This window comes from Hippocampus zosterae, chromosome 4 (assembly GCF_025434085.1).
Source record: "Hippocampus zosterae strain Florida chromosome 4, ASM2543408v3, whole genome shotgun sequence".
In the NCBI taxonomy this organism is placed as follows: domain Eukaryota; kingdom Metazoa; phylum Chordata; class Actinopteri; order Syngnathiformes; family Syngnathidae; genus Hippocampus; species Hippocampus zosterae.
In genome coordinates, this window is record NC_067454.1 from 24981678 (window position 1) to 24987757 (window position 6080).

The following is a 6080-nucleotide window of genomic DNA, read 5'->3' on the forward strand; positions in this document are numbered from 1 at the left end:
GGAATGTTGTCGTGTGTGTGTGTAGTTCAATACACCATGAATGTCCCCCCTTCATGGTGTATTTTCTCCTTTTCGGCAACCATAGTGTGAGCATTTCTTTGCGCTGCACCCATTCCCATTTCGAGCAGGTTTCAGATGTGCATTCACCAGTCCTGTGTTTGTTTTTGCGATGAATTCAGTTGTCTGGAGTTGAAGTTTAGGTTCAATCTAAGAAAACGAAAAAGCACAGGAGGAGTCTGAGAAAGGGCATTCTGGTTTATTTTCAGGTAATGCAAAATATGCACTTTTTTTTAACGTGTCTTGTATTTGTACAGCGGCAACCACTCATGTACCGTTGCATGTGCTTAAACAATGCAGTTACTTAAACGGTACAACAGAGACATTTGTAAGAGCACAACAAATGTTCACAATTTTGTCGATGAAGGTCACATCATCTTCATCAATGTCAGTGAAATCTACGGGGAGAGTACTTTGCAAAATTGTGTACTTCTGACAAAGATTCTTGGTGCTAAGCAACTGGTGTTGCCCAAGTAAACAGGGTCTAATTGGTTTTTGCCATAAGTGAAGGCTAGCCTCTTATTTTCAGCCTGATCTGAATGCATCTCCCTGCTCACATGAAAACTTGGGTTTGCTAGAACTAAGTCCCCGCGTAGCAAATGAAAATTGCTTAGCTCCTGTGATGAACTTATAACTTGTGCGACCTCCCCAGCCATTTGAAATGAAACAAGTTGACCCTTGTGGGCAAATGGCGATTAGGTATTTCACCGTGTGCAGTGACTTCCACAGGGAATAACATTGTGCACTTACTAACAAGTTACTTGGTTTTGCAATTGATATTTCAAATGAGTGAAGCATGCACACAGTCTTCTCGAAGGTACTGCTCTGAAAGAGAATATCTCAATGATTACGTGTCTGGCCAGAGTGACACAGTGTTTGAAAAGCTTGCGAACAGTGGTGGAGTCAGTGGAAAAATAATAGGCAAGAAAATCAAAAGACAAGTTCATTCGAAGCTTAATTAAAGTAAGCATATACTGCTGAAATGATGTGAGGTCTGACGACGTATGTTTCAGAAAAGGAGCTACAAAATTATAAAGTGTCATCAGAAGTGAAACTGTTGGTAAACCAGTCAGAATGTTTACCTTTTTATCATCGCTTTTGAGACTCATCTCATTTAGCCCAATTCCTTTGAACAGCATATTTTCACTTGAAATTCCGACTCGAAAGAGGAAGATTCCTCTACAGATCCGATAGTAAGAATCTCAGATCTGGTATGACGATTGCTGCCTTCTTCTGAATGAGGACAGGAGGCAGCTGCTGCAGCAGCTGATGATTATGCTGAGAATTTTCTTGCCTGCTTAATTCTTTGGCGTTTGCGCTTCTGCCTTCTGTTGAACAAATCCAGCTTCTTTCTCCTCTTCTTTCCATGTTTAAGGACGGATGGATGTTCACTCTTTCCCCTAAAAGAAAAGCAAGCGCCAGGTACATACTTCATGAATGAACAAAATCAGATACCCATAACACAATATTTCATTGATCTTTGACTGAGCACATAGTTCCTTTTTAAGCACATTGAGTGTCCTTGTGTAGGAAATGTGCTGTATACAGTAGAAAAACTGCCTTGCCTTTCCTCTCCATAAATTCAGCAACTTATTCTCATTATTCGCACAACCAATGTGCAGGGGCACGCCCAGTACATAATCATCATTATTTTGGTTATTAATAAAGTTGAGGGTATATTAAAATAACTATACCGCTTACGTGCTCCTCTTCTCGGCTGTACCGCAGCTGCTAGTATTCTTCCCGCTTCTCTGGTTTGAAGTCGGTGTTGTCTGTCGAAGATAAAATGGTTGGCAAAGTAGCCGGTTTCAGCCTGGGTCAAACTATACCCATGTACCCAATGCTCTCTGCTAAATATTTGTTGAAGCACGCCTGCTCGAAATGATCAGCACAGAGTTTGGAGTGCTTGCTTGGCACTAGTGATGGGTCCATGAGGGCATGTCGACACACTGACACAGTGTTGATACTGTGCTGATACTGTGTCACTGACCACTGCCACCTGCTGGACATTCAAGATCCCTGCAGCCAACTCACTTAACAGACTGAACTGACTGATAAATTGTTTTGTATATTGAACATATAAAATATACAATTCGGTAATAAATTGGCAAAAGGTGAAGGTAAGATATAAAAAAAGGAAAAGAAAATAGTCATCATCACAAATATGTGTTCAAAGGAGTAGAAAGAAGCAAAAAACCTATCCCGAGTCCTACCCCTTCTTATATATGAATTGATAATTTTTCTAAATAGGAAAGAAAGTCTAAATATCAACAAATGCTTTTACCCTTATGTATGCTGTACTAATACATTTTTACAACATTAGGTTTGTATATACAGTACATACTCTTTAGAGCACATGTATATGTCGATTTTCTCATATTCATAATGGATGCTACATTTCATTAATATATTAAATAATCTCATCAATGTATTTCTGATGTATTGCTATATTTCATGAGTGTATTGAATTTATCAGCTTAATTCTGATTTGTGTAGTTGTCTTGTACTACTCTCGAATTCATTTTTAATCTCAGCAAGAGAGTTCCTCATTTTACTGGTCCGTTTCAGAATCATTCCACAGATTTACACCTATTACAGATACAGTCCTTTGTGTGATGTTCGTTCGTGTTTTGGATTTTTTTGTATAGATTAGTACCCCCTAAATCAGGGGTGTCCAAACTTTTTCCCAAGGGGGCCAGATTTTATGTGGTAAAATGTCGGGGGCCGACCTTGGCTGACATTCTTTACATTGAACAATAATATTGTTCAACAAATTTTAGTAAGCCAGTCTGTTTCACATTTCCATTTTTATTTTAATTTCAACAATCTTAAGAATTTCTTTTGGTTCATTTGAAACAGGTATATCACATGCAACTGCTTATTCACTTGACTTTTTCTTAAACAGAAGTCTCCTGAGTGCAAATTGATTGATTTGAAACATAAAATGTATCACCATGACTTTTCAATAGTCACAAAACCTTTGACTCGCAGTTCACGTGTCAATTAGCAGCCTGGCCTGAGTCAACGCAGCCGATGTGTCAATTAGCAGCCTGGACTGTGTCAACACAGTCGATGTGTCAATTAGCAGCCTGGACTGTGTCAACTCAGCCGGTGTGTCAATTAGAAGCCTGGACTGTGTCAATGCAGTTCACGTGTCAATCAAGTGACGTAATGAAGCAGCACATGCATCAACACGTGGTTTGCTCTGTGAGCCCGGCGCATGTGTCAATGCATCGGTGTCGCTGGACCCATCACTACTTGGCACCCACTATTGCCCACACTTTCCCCACTTCCGATTGACTTTCCGGATCCACTGGTCACGTATTGCTTCGTCCCTTGGGAAGCTAAAGAAGCTCTTGCCACTGCCATTACAAAGTACAAAACATTCAGGAGACGCCTGGAGTCGGAAAGACTCAAAACTACGAGACTATGAAAACCAAGGAAGCGTTTCTTACTCAGTCCGATTCTGGCAATTTCCATGCTCAGAGTGAATTGCATGTGGCTCGAGTAAATGAACATTTCCTAGAATGGTTTGATTGTTATCATGTTAAAAACTTTCCGCAAACTGCTAATAAGAGTCGGAGAGCAGTCAAATGTGTAGAGCGTGAACAACAGGGGCTCAGTACACATCCTTGAGGAGAACCGGTGCTGAGTGTGAGGGTGGAGGAGAATTTTACATTATTACTGGCATACAAAGACATTGTGCTATCTTCTTTATTTTCTATTTCTATTTCTAACTTTTGGCCCGGCCCTCCACAATATTTTCTGCTTCTCATTTGCCCCCCCCCCCCTTCCCCCCCCCGGGAAAATAATTGCCCACCCCTGCTCTAAGGCATAGGTGTCAACGTCGGGTCCTGGAGGGCCTCCGTCCTGCATGTTTTCCAAGTGTCCCTGTTGCAACATACATGATTCAAATGAACAGGTTCAATGTCAGGCTTGCGCAGAGCTTGATGATGACCTGTTCATTTGAATCAGGTGTGTTGCAACAGGGACACTTGGAAAAGATGCGGGACGGCGGCCCTCCAGAACCTGACTTTGACACCCCTGCCCTCAGGTATAGGTGTCAAACTCAGGTCCTGGAGGGTTGCTGTCCTGTATGTTTTCCAAGTCTCCCTGTTGCAAAACACCTGATTCAAATGAGCAGGTTCAATGTAAGGCTTGCGCATAGCTTGTTGATGATCTGATCATTAGAATCAGGTGTGTTGCAACAGGGAGACTTGGAAAACATGCAGGACAGCAACCCTCCAGGACCTGAGTTTGACACCCTTGTCCTAAGGGGACATGGAAGAAAGAAAAAAAAAGTTGCGAGGTCTCGCAGCTTTTTTTTTCCTTCCATGTCCGCTTGGGGGCTCCGTAGTCGGTACAGAATTAGGGTGAGAAATATAATGCGGTGTAAAGCCTTAAAAGAAATACTTTAAAAAAGGATAGAGTGGTAGTGAGACGAAAATGGGTAGTGAGGAAGTTAAACTAATACTTAAATTTAGGAAGGAAGACAAAGACTGTCAGGTTGGTCCAATTTTACACTCAGGAATAACCAAAAGGAGGAGACAGGAGACTCATTCTGGTACCAGGAGGGAACGAGGAGAAGCGTTCGGTTTCAGTTCTCGGCACGTAACCCTAACGATCTCTCCCTTCACCTCCTCATTTATTGGGAAAGCTACTACATAGGTGTGTCCAACCTAAAGGGTGGGGGCTGTTGAACACACACTGAACTTGTTTGACTATGTGTGTGTATGTGAGTGCAATTTACGTACATGTGTGCAAATGTCACAAACATCACGTTGCAGCTGGTGTTGGTGTCTCCATTCACTGTTCACCCTTGCTCACTGTTTAGTCTTAACAGTTATCTCTTCCCAACAGCGTCCTCGGAAAGGTGGTTGCGACCCTAACCTTTCACACAGTACAGCAAGCAAAAGTGATCATATAATGAAGAATATATAATGATTATAGATGTGAGTAAATAAGAAAGGATATATCTTTATTGAAAGCATAAGCGTTCTTCATTGCAGGCAAAGCCAACTAATGATTGCAAGCATAAGCATTCTTCTTTGCAAGCAAAATCAAACTATCATGACAGGCAGAAGCATTCTTCTTTGCAAGCATAAATTGACGACGCGAGAATCAATCGAATAATACACGAATGTATGATTACTAAAAAATAATAAATCCAACAAAGACAAAGGTTTTAGCCCTGTGCTTTTCAATAAGGAAATACATGCATCCATCCATTCATCCATTTTCTAATCTGGGTCGCGGGGGGTGCTGGAGCCTATCCCAGCTGTGTTCGGGCAGTACGCGGGGGACACCCTGAACTGGTTGCCAGGCAATCGCAGGGCACATAGAGACGAACAACCATCTGCGCTCACATTCACAACTAGGGACAATTTTGAGTGTTCCATTAACATGCAATGCATGTTTTTGGAATGTGGGAAAACCCACGCAGGCACAGGGAGAACGTGCAAACTCCACACAGGAAGTCTGGAGCCAGAATCAAACCCCGCACCTCTGCACTGCAAGGCCGACGTGCTAACCAGTCGTACACTGTGCCGAGCATTTCAGTCATTCCAGCAAATAGCTTCATGGAAGGAGACAACGGCATATCTTCACACAGTCCATACAAACCACGTTGTGTTAAGTGATTTTTTTTGAAGAACTGAATGAATGTAATTACAAAGATAAATATGTTAATGATCTTGTGAAATATGATTTTCCATTCACGATCTGTTTCTATGGTTCGCCATTGTCAAGTGAAGTCACAAAAATCAGTCAGTGAACTGGGGTCCTTTTTATTTTCAACTTCACAACTTGGACCTCGCAGTTTCAAGGAGCGTTGTAGTGCGCTTTAACTGTTTTGAGATTCAATCCGGTCAATATGGGGGTGGGCCAAAGGAAAAATGGCATTTTAGCGGGTTTTCAACTTATTTGGTATTTTTTAAAACTATTCAACTTTTCTTTTCAATCTTTGGTCCCAAGAGAAGCAGATCTACTCAGAAACTGCAAATTTTTAGTTATTAGATTAAGTA